A 13,608-nucleotide genomic window follows, 5' to 3' on the forward strand; every position below is an offset into this window, starting at 1 on the left:
TTTAATTTAATCTCCTTTTAATCTCATTGACAAATAACTATTTCCTAGGTTTTTTGTAAAGACACATTTATATGTACACGTTGAGTATTTTATCTAATAGTCTTTTATCAGTTTGTGTTCCCTCCCAGACAACACACCTACATCCTCCAACGTCGACCCAAAAGCCAAACTTTGCCCTCCTTACCTAACATGTAAGAAGTTTTGGCCAGGCATAGGCAAATATCTTCAGTCAGTCAAGTCTATTTCTTAGCTCATCAAACGTCTCACATCGGCTTTGGGTCAGCCCATTACCGGAGACCGAAGCCATGCTTATCTGTTTGCGCTTGCATGATTTATTGCGACTTACAGATTTCACATCTGAAATTGACTATTACAAGGTTAAGGTCGCCATGAAAAAAATGAAAAACTTTCATTTGTTTTGGAATATTGTGGTATTTTTTTACAAATTACTTATCTGTGAGCTTCATAATTTGTAAAAAATTAATGTGGCCTCATAATCGTTAATTAAAAACAGACATCTCCTCCTTTCCTCAAAACAATCTTTCTTCCGGTCAAATGGCATGGCATGTGATCGGGGTTTGGGAGAAGATGGCTGCGATTAGCATAGCAACACAACCTAACTTCAAACGATCCAATCAAATCTCAATGGACAAATTCAAATCCAGCCCTGCCTTATTTCATTTCAGAAGCTGGTTTCACTCGGATATACATCACCACGGGAAAAATGAGGCAATCGCTACTTCCGTTTCAAGGCGACTTTAAGCTCAGTGGTGTCTTCACATAGAGTTCACGCAGTTAAACATATTTAACTTTTAGCAACATGTCGAATAGATCAAAACGTCATTTTGTGTTGCATTTACATTGGCTACTCAGTAGGTGTAGATCGTGAGTTCATGCAAAATTTCTGGAAAAAAAATTGCAAGAGCGTTATAACATCCATCTTTTAATCATTATTACTGTATGATAAGGGTGTCGGTTAGGAGCTACGATCACAGAAATCGTCACAATGGCAATCTTTTGTCTGGTACAGCGAAAACCATGTGGTGCGGCTTTAAAGCAGCAATCCGTAACTTTGGCCTCTCTGTTTAACACATAAAATTGCAGATTACTTTGTGTACTTACAGTATCTTTATGTTTGCTAAGAAAAAGACAACCCGACATCTCTAAAAATGTTATAACTGATAAATCATTATTAGAAGTAGCCAGGGGTGTCACGATTCTCCAAATCCTCGATTCAATTACATTTTCGATACATTTACCTCTTTTTTTCTTAAGCACAGAAAACAGTATGCCATTTTTAGACTAGACTTTTATGAAATATAATATCTGACCTTGAACCCGTAGATGCCCTGCCATGTTAGTTGTGCTGCCAGTGGAAAAAATATGGTACACGCACATACCTGATAAAACGAAATTCCTGTCAGATGACCATTCCTGTCAGTACTTTGCACCTTGTGATTTAAACGTGAGCGGGAGTAATGAAGAGTTTATATGAACGCAAACTAATTTTATGTCGGAGTCCGCTGCTTGTGTTGTAAGTAAACATGCTGCACAGTATTTTGTACATGTTTATGTTAGAGCTTTCTCTGAATTTTCAGCGCAATTGATGAAATAAGATTGTGCAACTTTCACACGCTTGCAAAATGAAACTACGGAGATCAGCCGCTTTAGTTTTATCAATGAAAGGCTATAAATAGCGCTGTACACCGTGTGTTCGCCTGTGGCTGTTCCAAATCGACGTAACATGGGGGCGTGGCAGCATCAACGATTCCATTTTTTAATTTGAAGTTCGAGGTTGTGACTTAATTTCGATCGATTTTGATTTAAAATCGTGACACCATTAATTAGAAGCTTACCAGTGTGAATTGGGGTACGGTAAAGAGTCAGTTTTGAAAACCGCCAGATCATGTACCTGATCTATAACAGTTTTTTGTTATTTCAACAAAAAATGCTACGAATTGCAGCTTTAAAGTCCATGTGGGTGGAAAAGGTGTCAAGGTTTTCAGTTCTCGATTATTCTTGTTTCTCTCCACCAAAGGTTTTCTTTGGTCAGATGTGTAATTATGGGTTTATGTCGATGTTCTTTTGTGTGTGTGTATGTGTTTATATGTGTTGCTTAAGATCAGCGAAGCTACCTGTTTTGACTGGTGTTGATATTTACCCCCCCAACCCATTAGTGCGTTGGGTTATAGACAGGCAGGTCTGAATGGAGGCTGAATGAAGCTGCTGGTGGTTGATGTCTGTCTCTCCAGGCTACATTTCTGAAACAGTGGCCCTTTATAAACCCCCGTCTACCCTCCATCCAATTCGCCCCCAGCGCTATCTCTCTTCATGCTCCTTCTTGCTCTCCGCACACCCTCCCGACTACGTACTCCATCCTTACTGTCATAACATCTCCTGAGGGCACGAGGAATATTCAGAGAAAGGGAGGGAGACTTTCATAGGAATAGTCAGACAGGAGCCATGAGAAATGAAGATTGGGAAAAAAATTGGAGAAAATGGGCTGGATATTCTGGGAAGAGAGAGTAGATAGAGGGGAATGGGTCTGGTCGATGTTTGCTGCCTTTTTCTTCATTCTATCATAATTTTTTGGGTTACATATGTCAAAGCATTCTTTCCTCCAGCGACAGAGCATCATTCAATCTTCTCCCATCACACAAAAACAGACTGAGAACCAGAGGGGGGTGGAAGGGGCGTCAAGGTGTGCTGATGATTTGCAGACTGACCCTGTTGACCTGATGTTTTTGCTAAGAAATGCATTTACAATAAAGTAAAATATGCACTTTAAATAGAAACTAACTCATTTACATCATCATTCCATCCTGTGTTTGTTGCATTCAGATGTATGTGATATACAGTATATGTGCACTGCCATATTTAATTCTGATATGGAAGAAAAAAAGTCATATCCATCTGAAATGGCATGATGTTGAGTATTATAAAATAATTTTCATTTTTGGGCAAACTATTAATAATAAAAAGTGAGCTATTAGATTATTTTATGCTCCTATTTAAATCTGAGTTCAATCTATTCTCCATCTTTCATTATAAAACTTAATTTATCATTACACATTCTTATAGAAACTTAATTTTTTTACGACACCTTAGCAACAATACTGTTGTTCTGAGGCAAGATGTACACATATAAAAAAGGAAAGGAAATGATATGTTATTAAGCCACTTAAGTTTAATGGTTGGAGGAAAGAACTGCAGTCTGTGTGATAGTTCTTTTATCTTGACGGCAGGTGGCAATCTATGACGTCATAATGAAGATTTTGATTTTGTGCTGAAATTGCTCCAGGAACAAAAATGCTTGGATGACAGACCTATTCCTCATCTCTATCTCAATATCTCAATACATTTTTATATTCATTTATAGATAGCAAATACGTCTTATATTGAGGTGAAAAGGGGTCATTGAGAAAAGCCACTTTGCTCAATATCGAGGACTGTAAACATCTAATTTTCCCTGTCTTTTAGGTCCCTGAGGGCCTTGCACCAAATCTCTCACATATTTCTTCGTTTTGTGTCTAGAGCTTGAGGAACTTGAAGATCTTGAGCTTGAAGATCCTGCAGGTGCAGGTAATGGATGGTTTCACACAGCCCTGTGGCCATATACCACCTGTGAGAAACATCACCATTGCCCCACCAGCACCTTATAAGAGCATGTCCCCTATCCTTTCCCTTTATGTTTTGCAGCGTGGTATCATAAGCAAAAACAGTGGTTTTAGGTGATCCCCACATTCTTGCTACTGTGCAGTGTTTGACAGTTTGGTTCTTTAACCAAAGTCCTGCAATGTAGAACTCAACAATGTTCAACTCATAATATTCACTTAATAATCAATAAATATATCTAAATGACTTGTTTGTACATTTTAAATATTGATATAAGCTGTGTCCCAATTCAAGGGGTTGCAAAACGTCATTTTGTGTTGCAGTTTCATCGGCTACTCAGCCGTTATAGGCGCGCAGTGAATCTTGGGATTGGGGCGGCCTTACCAGCTTATTTTAAGAATTTGTACATATTTTCCGAGTGTGCTAATTCTTATGAATTCATGCAAAGTTAATCATGCACAAATGTACGATTCTCATGAAAAGAACAACAACAAAACCTTACCCCTAACCCTGCACCTAACCCCAATATAACAGGTGTCAAGGCAAATCGTACAAAAACTTACGAATGTGCTCGTATAAAGTAAAACAATTTGGCCAACTCGTAAAATATGTACGAATTTGCGTGAGATCGCGCTGGCTTTACTAATAGACATTTATATACGTAGATGCCTCATAGACTGACGCTGTCTGTTGGAGCTGACGTATTAGCACAGCCGCCATCTTGGATGGGTCCCAAATGCGCTACATTTATTTCTACTGAGGAAAGTGTATCCCCAACTACAATAATCATAACTCTCCAACTACATAATAATTTTCACACGGTTTGGTTACACGTTAGTAACGTTAGTAACGATGACATAATATTATAAATGGTAAAATAACCAAAATTATTTTTCAATCTTAGTTGTGAAAGGTAATCCCATGCGATCTGGTATCAATACTGTGTCGGTTATAGCAACCATGAGCTGCAAAAAATACGGGTGCTCTCCGTTGACTCTGTCGCTAGCGTAGAGTGAGGAGACCCAACCAATATGACGGAGACGCTGGATAACGTTCCAGCACGTCATGAGGTGTCTACATATGTAATGTCTATGGCCTTACTAGTCTTGAGGCGTCAAATTCGCGTCTACTGCGCCTAGTTTGCCGCTTGAACATTTTGAGTTTACTCGCTTTATTCACGTGTGAAAGCCGCACGTTAAATTCAACGAGACATTCATGCGGTTCGCGCCATGGCAGGGGCTTCTGTGACTCCGTTCGCATCCTGTAATCATGTCACTACTAGAGCAAGCTCCTGATTGGTTAACGCGGCACGTTTTTCCGCCAAAGTAAAAAAAATTCAACTAGCGCGTTTGCCTTGGCAACGCTCAATTTGCGCCATTCACGCTAACTAGACGTGCGAATGAGGCGGAATTGCGTCTACCATGCCGCCCTAAACCCCTCATTCGTACTGCGAGACATCCAGACGCATCAACGGGTCTTCACATTGACTTACTTAAAGCAACACTATGTAGTTTCCATGTAAAAATGACTTACAGCTCCCCCATGTGGTTGAAAAGCACAACAGTGGCTGGTATCAGACACTCTTCTGCAGGCAGGGGGAGGGGCGGGGCTGTGTGCTCTACCCTCCACCCCCACTTTCAGAGTGTGCTTGTAGCAGCTAGGAGGCTGCTCAGGTTGCAGCAACAGTATAATTTGTCCAGTTAAAAGTTGTTCTATCACTGAAATAATTTTAGAGACATTATTTAAAGGTAAAAAAAGGACATAGTGTTGCTTTAACATTGAAATCACTCGCGCTTGACGCCTCTACCGCTGCTGGTGTGAACGCAGCATTACGCCCTACTGGCCAGACAGCCAGCGACGTTATCGGGGTGTGTTGCCCATCTCTTTCAATGAGGCGTTTCTAAATCTGGTTTTCATAAACAAATGAGTACCGTCCACTCCAGTAACTGACGAGAGAAGGATGACGTGAACTGCACTGCTTCGTTCTCATTGGTAGTCTCCCCAAAATTCGCCCAACATTTGCATAAAGTTAAACTTTTTTAAACTTTCTCGCGTCGCTGTATACGCCAATACGGTCACTTTCGTTCATGTCGCCGGAAGTCGCTTCGTTTCTATTGAAATTAATGAGATCGCGTTGCTCTGTTACTGCTGGTCGCTGGCTGTCTAAATGGGGCGTTAGAATATGTCCTTAGAAGGTCGCAGCCTTCGAATTGGGACACAGCCATAGTTGTTTTCTCTTTTATATATTGATGAGATAGAGGCAGAGTTACTCTTTCTATGCCCCTTTTGTGATTACGATTAAACATGATCACAAAGGTAAATGTTATTTCTTTTCAGTGATTTGGCCTCTAACCTTCGAGTTTTACAAGAAGCTGCTGCTGCTTTCTGTTGAACTACTGTAGAAGGAGATGCACAATCAAATACAACTAGTAAGTAAAATCATCACTCTTTAATGTAATTACGTTTAGGCTTTTGACATGACATGACCTAATTTGATTTATCAGAGTGATTTTGTTATTTTCTCTACAGAGCAAACGCTTTGAACTAAACACTGCTAACTCAACCATCAAATCAGAAATTATGAAGTTTCCATACAACTGGCTGTCCATAGAGAGAGCGCATTACAAACAGGCTTGGGTAAGAATCACACACAAAAAACCGATATTTACGTGAACACATGAGAGAAAGAGAGAGAATGTTGATGTGAAGAGAGAAAAAGGAGTGAAGGCTCATCCTGTTGTTATCTTCAGTGCACTTGTTGATCTGTCTGGGAAACTGTACTTAATGGAGGTCAGATCCAATACTGGACCTCATCACAAAGTGTGTATACAAGCCTGTTTGCACCTTACAACAGGCATTGATTGTCATGTTTTGTGATGTTCACTCATATCTCTGTATAGATATACTGTATTTTAATACTTGTCAAGGAGTGAATGTTTGGGATGAAGTTTATCCCAGTTGTCTTTGGGTTTTAACTCTACAGGTGTTTCTGTAGCACAGTGCCAAGGCTCATGGGAAATCCTCCCAGATCATTTTCCCAGCTCAGGACAGAAAGGACTGGTCTACATCTCTACGTGGATGTAGATTCGGTGAAAGTCGAACAATAGTTTTTGATCCACTGACACTATGTCCAGCTTTAGCCTCAACATGGGCGTGAACTCTGTTGTATTTGCATATAGCAAAGGGAAGAGCAGATCTGATTTATATATATACGCTTTGCAGAGACATATTTATGTGGCCAAGTGTAAATGTTCACGCTCAAATTGAAGTGCAAACAGATTGTTATTGCATGTTGATTGTCTATCACCTCTGTGTAGCTAAATCTGAAACTGTAACTATGAAGGGTAATAGAAAATAGAGACAGTTGGACAAATGAAAAAAAGAATGCAAAACGTAAGATAGAAGGATGAAGGTATGGAGATATGCACTTAGATTGTCATAGCTTCAGGCATTGTGGCTGTGTGATGTGGGTTGAGCAATAACATTACTCATTTCACATTCCATGCCATCGTCCACCTCTCTCTCTCTCACTTTCTCATCTTAGTCATACATACCAGTTTGCAGACATTACCTTATTATTACTTTTTATTACTTTTAAAATAAACCTTCCTGTTTTTTCACCCAAAATATATTTCATACAGTGCACAGTGAACCATTAGCAAAGTAGCAAATTCATAGAAATGTGTTCTTGCTCAAGGGTAAGGGGCCTAAACGTCAGTGTGCTCCAATAAGTAACGCATAAACCAGTAAGCTATGTTAAACTATGTAAGCCATTGCTACATTTTCTAAGCAACGGAAAATAATATTTATAAAAATGTCCGCTATACGTGACCTACTTACAGTAAATGCCCCGCGTCCATCAAAGAGAGATTGTCCCTCTTGTATACATCATGCAGCGTTTCATCTCGTCGCGAGCCGCAAATGTGATTTAATTTACTTCTGACTTATCAAAGAGCTAGCAATGTGTATCTGTTTTCTGTCTGGACTGAAGATGGTAGATAAAATGATTTGTCCCCTGAGGGTAACAGATCTCTACCTGCTTGACCCTGCTGAGCAAGAAAAAAAAACATTCAATTCATATGAACAGTGTATGCACAAGCTGTATAGCAACAGAAAGACACTTGAATAATGCGGGCGAGTCATTCAAAAGTACAATTTTAGGGAGAAATCAGTGGGATGCAAATATGCACATTCATAAGACACAGAGAAACACATTTATTGGATAACACACACACACTCTTTCTTCTGTTGCAGGCTTCTTCGATGGGACGTTTGCGTGAGAGGAGAGCTGTGGACGCTGGGATTTGGGGAAATGAAGGCTTTGGGATTCGTTATTAAACTGGTGCTGTATCATCCCTTCCAGACCTCATGCGGTTCTCTCTGCATTGCTCTCACGTCTGCGTGAAACGAACGTCAAACGGTAACTTATTCACTACTTTAGGCAATACTCATATGCGCACTCATTTTTCTGTATGAACTCTATAGGCCTACCTTTCTCTTCTCGACATGCCCCAAGGGACAAAAATTCCTGTTGTTGTAGCATGCGTGTGTGCGCGCTTAAAGGTAGTCGGCGAGGCTTAAGGTCGACGCTTGTAGTCGTACCAAATCAACCTTTATTCGACACGTCTGTTGTCTCGTAAACATAAATCCTGTCTCGCTTCACCTCCTAATGCTCTCTCTTTCTCTCTGTGTGTCTTTAATAAAGGTATAAGTACAGATAAACAGTCATTAAATAAGGTCTGGGTTGAGGTTGTCTGGCCAGACAGTGAAAGCAAGGATCTGTTTGATAGAACTGAACCATTATGCTCATTATGTTTTTAAAGAGAGTCTTATTAAAGAGCCATTACGTGTACACACATCAAACACAGCAATACATGCGTATTTTAATGCTTAGACAATAAAGTGCTGTGTTTGTGTGTCGTGATGAGTTGACCTGAGTCACTTACTTGGACTCTGAATGCAAACGTGAATCTTTTGATCATGGAGAACGTATTTGCCTAAAAAGCTGACAGGAATCACCCATTCATATGTTGAAATGTGGTCGGTTTAGTCAAGTCGGATGATTTGTCATCTATTGATGTATCTTGAAACCTGTATGATGTTTATCTTGCAGAACACAAAAGAATTAGAGAATAGTATGGTTTTAATGATCACATGAAAAAGATCAACTATTTGTATAGTGTTTTGGGTAAATAAAATGGAGAATAATGACAGAGAAACAGGTTAGGATCCTGCTACTGAAAAGACCACATCAGACCAGCTGGTTATGCTGATTACTGCTGGTCAAACAGCATTGCTATGATGTTAACCAGCCAAAAATGTTGGTTAACTGGGTTTATATTTTATGTTTTAAGCTGTCACTATGGTACCTCTTTAAAAACACTTTTGAACCTAAAGAGCGCATATTAGTACCTCAAAAGTACATATTGGTACCAAACATATCTGTAAATGGTACATTTTAGGACCCATTTTGGGACCAACGTCCAAAACTGCAACGTGATCTCATGAGAATTTGTGTGTATTTTTATACAAAGTGCAGTTGCACCACATATACAATTACGTTTTTATAAACTCTGAAACGTATAATATCGACGTGTTGACAGGAAAAAGATGTAAATTATTTATGTATTAAGAGCTTCCTATTTATTAGTGCTGGGCAAAGATTAATCGCGATTAATCGCATACAAAATAAAAGTGATTTTTTTGCATAATATATGTGCGTTTACTGTGTCTAATTATTGTGAATATTTAACCACACACACATTCATATATTAATTTCAGAATTGTTTTACTTATATATAATTTTTTTAAATTAATTTTTAATATAGAATATATAAAAATATAAATAAATATATATAAACATGTAAATGTTTCTTAAATACATACATGAATGTGTGTGTATTTATTTATACATAATAATTACACGCAGCGGATACTTGTATGTTGTGCCAAAAGTCACTTTTATTTTGTATGCGATTAATCTTTGCCCAGCACTACTATTTATAAATTCAAAAATAATTAAAGCTGCAAGCAGCGATGGAAGGGCCCTCGCACGCATGTGCACCGCTACCCTATGGCATTAGTAAAGCAGTGAACCAGGGGGATATGAATTAAAGTGGGTAAATACAGGTGGATATTCAAAAGGAAACTGATGTGCCACACCGCCTGTGTGCAGCAGGTGGTGCTATGACTGAAGCTGAATATTGGCATTGAAATGTGTTCAGGCCAAGAACCTTATCAAACATGTGAAGTCTGGGGCAGATCGAACAATGTATGTCTGAATTACAACAGCTTCCTGTTTCATGGCGAAACATCACACTTTGCCAGGCCGCCACGGACATGCCCTTCAATGAAAAGTCAAGATATTCACAATTTATCACCGCAGAGGGCTTTACATCAATCTAACCAAATATGATGATGATTTGATTAAATCTCTTAAGAGCAGTAAATCATAGCGTAAAACATGGTATTTCCTGCTACCTCTAGGTGGCGCTATGACTGAAGCTGAATATTGGCATTAAAATGTGTTCAGGCCAAGACCCTAATCAAACATGTGAAGCGTGGGGCAGATTGGACATTGTATACCTGAGTTAGAGCCACTTCCTGTTTCATGGCGAAAACACCGAAATTTGGCAGCCCGCCACGGACACACCCTCCAACGAAAAGTCAAGGTCTCTGCAATTTAGCATCGCAAAGGCCTTTAGATAAGACCGACCAAATATGACGATGATCGGATTAAATCTGTAGGAGGAGTTTGTTGCAGTATGAAGCCTGGAAATGACCAAATTTGCACAAAAATCAAGGCAAAAATTCAAAATGGCCGACTTCCTGTGGGGTTTAGAGCTTCGCTCCAAGAGACTTTTTTGTAGGTCTTGGGGTGATAGATGATCCTACCAAATTTCGTATCTGTACATTTTTCGTAGCGGGGGGGCTGTTCGCTTGAAATTTTGCAGGTGGCGCTATCGAGCCATTTCTACACGCCCACTTCTGGCGCCTATGCCACATTTAAATTTTCGCCACTTCTGACATGTGTGCAACGTTTTATGACTTTTTGAGCTTGTTTAGCCTGTCAAAAATGCGATTCATTTACCGATACTTTGCGAGGCCGCCGCGGACACGCCCTTTAATGAAAAGTCAAGGTCGTTGCTTTTTATCATCACACAAGGTCTTGAGATTACACTGGTGAAATATGATGTTGATATGGTTAAATATCTAAGAGCAGTAAATCACAGCGTAAAACATGGTATTTCCTGCTGCCTCTAGGTGGCGCTATGAGTGTTACTGAATTATGCCATGTTGATGTGTTCAGGCCTGGACCCTTATCAAACGTGTGAAGTCAGGGACAGATCGGACATTGTATGCCTGAGTTATAACAACTTCCTGTTTCATGGCGAAACATCACACTTTGCCAGGCCGCCACAGACACGCCCTTCAACGAAAAGTCAAGATCTTCGCAATTTATCAAGGAAAAGGGCTTAACATCAGTCAGACCAAATATGATGATGATTTGATTAAATCTCTAAGAGCAGTAAATCAGAGCATAAAACATGGTATTTCCTCCTACCTCTAGGTGGCGCTATGAGTGAAGTTGAATATTGGCATTGAAATGTGTTCAGGCCAAGACCCTTATCAAACGTATGAAGCGTGGGGCAGATTGGACATTGTATGCCTGAGTTAGAGCCACTTCCTGTTTCATGGCGAAAATGCCGAAATTTGTCAGGCCGCCACGGACACACCCTCTGACGAAAAGTCAAGATCTCCGCAATTTAACATCGCAAAGGCCTTTAGATGAGATTGACCAAATATGACGATGGTCGGATTAAATCTGTAGGAGGAGTTCGTTAAAGTATGAAGGCTGGAAATGACCAAATTTGCACAAAAATCAAGGCAAAAATTCAAAATGGCGGACTTCCTGTTGGGTTTAGAGCTTTGCTCCAAGAGACTTTTTTGTAGGTCTTGGGGTGATAGATGATCCTACCAAATTTCGTATCTGTACGTTTTTCGTAGTGGGGGGGCTGTTCTCTTGAAATTTTGCAGGTGGCGCTATCGAGCCATTTCTACACGCCCACTTCTGGCGCCTATGCCACATGTAAATTTTCGCCACTCCTGACATGTGTGCAAAATTTCATGAGTTTTCGAGCATGTTTCGCCCCTCAAAAATGCGATTCACTTTGGAGAAGAAGAAGAATAAATAATAATTAAAGCTGCAAGCAGCGATGGTAGGGCCCTCGCACGCATGTGCACCGCCACCCTATGGCATTAGTAAAGCAGTGAACCAGGGGGATATGAATTAAAGTGGGTAAATATAGGTGGATATTCAAAGGAAAATTGATGTGCCACACCGCCTGTGTGCAGCAGGTGGCGCTATGACTACCTGATTATTGTTATATTGACGTGTTCAGGCCGGGACCCTTATCAAACGTGTGAAGTAGGGGGCAGATCGGATAATGTATGCCTGAATTACAACAGCTTCCTGTATCATGGCGAAATATCACACTTTGCCAGGCCGCCACGGACATGCCCTTAAACGAAAAGTCAAGATCTTCGCAATTTATCACTGCAAAGGGCTTAACATCAGTCTGACCAAATATGATGATGATTTGATCAAATCTATATGAGCAGTAAATCACAGCATAAAACATGGCATTTCCTGCTACCTCTAGGTGGCGCTATGACTGAAGCTGAATATTGGCATTGAAATGTGTTCAGGCCAAGACTCTTATCAAACAAGTGAAGCGTGGGGCAGACTGGACATTGTATGCCTGAGTTATAACAACTTCCTGTTTCATCGCGAAAATGCCTAACTTTGTCAGGCCGCCACGGACACACCCTCCAACGAAAAGTCAAGATCTCCGCAATTTAACATCGCAAAGGCCTTTAGATGAGATTGACCAAATATGATGATGATCGGATTAAATCTCTAGGAGGAGTTCGTTAAAGTACGACGCTTGGAAATGTAAAAAAATGACAGAGAAAATTCAAAATGGCTGACTTCCTGTGGGGTTTAGAGCTTAGTTCCAAGAGACTTTTTTGTAGGTCTTGGGGTGATAGATGATCCTACCAAAATTCGTATCTGTACGTTTTTCGTAGCGGGGGGGCTGTTCTCTTGAAATTTTGCAGGTGGCGCTATCGAGCCATTTCTACACGCCCACTTCTGACGCCTATACCACATGTAAATTTTCACCACTTCTGACGCGTGTGCAAAATTTCATGAGTTTTAGAGCATGTTTAGGCCTTCAAAAATGCGATTCATTTCGGAAAATAATAATAATAATAATAATAATAATAAACGAAGCAAAAACAATAGGGCTTTGCACCCACGGTGCAGGCCATTCTGGCCTGCTCCTCGGTGCTCGGGCCCTAATTAAAGCTGCAAGCAGCGATGGGAGGGCCCTCGCACGCATGTGCACCGCTACCCTATGGCATTAGTAAAGCAGTGAACCAGGGGGATATGAATTAAAGTGGGTAAATATAGGTGGATATTTAAAGGACAAAAAATGTGCCACACCGCCTGTGTGCAGAAGGTGGCGCTATGACTGTACCTGATTATTGTTATATTGACGTTTTCAGGCCGGGACCCTTATCAAACTTGTGAAGTCGGGGGCAGATCGGATAATGTATGTCTGAATTACAACAGCTTCCTGTTTCATGGCGAAATATCACACTTTGCCAGGCTGCCACGGACACGCCCTTCAACGAAAAGTCAAGATCTTCGCAATTTATCACGGAAAAGGGCTTAACATCAGTCTGACCAAATATGATGATGATTTGATTAAATCTCTAAGAGCAGTAAATCACAGCGTAAAACATGGCATTTCCTGCTACCGCTAGGTGGCGCTATGACTGAAGCTGAATATTGGCATTGAAATGTGTTCAGGCCAAGACTCTTATCAATCATGTGAAGTGTGGGGCAGATTGGACATTGTATGCCTTAGTTATAACAACTTCCTGTTTCATGGCGAAAACGCTGAACTTTGTCAGGCCGCCACGGAC

At 40.4% G+C, this 13,608-nt stretch overlaps 1 long non-coding RNA gene across 4 annotated transcripts in view; it reads left to right on the forward strand.

Annotated features, from left to right (window-relative positions):
* The window catches only part of LOC129433487 (uncharacterized), a 44,808-nt gene that overhangs the window by 4,771 nt on the left and 26,429 nt on the right, over positions 1 to 13,608 (forward strand). Inside the window, exons 2-5 of one of the 4 annotated variants that reach the window (XR_008640413.2) lie at positions 3,481 to 3,582; positions 5,953 to 6,044; positions 6,145 to 6,252; positions 7,870 to 8,035. This is a non-coding gene — a long non-coding RNA (uncharacterized lncRNA). Of the gene's footprint in view, positions 1 to 3,480; positions 3,583 to 5,952; positions 6,045 to 6,144; positions 6,253 to 7,869; positions 9,066 to 13,608 lie in introns of those variants that run through there. The other 3 variants (XR_008640410.2, XR_008640412.2, XR_008640414.2) reach the window with 3 other exon arrangements.

Source organism: Misgurnus anguillicaudatus, chromosome 19, assembly GCF_027580225.2.
Source record: "Misgurnus anguillicaudatus chromosome 19, ASM2758022v2, whole genome shotgun sequence".
Lineage (NCBI taxonomy): Eukaryota > Metazoa > Chordata > Actinopteri > Cypriniformes > Cobitidae > Misgurnus > Misgurnus anguillicaudatus.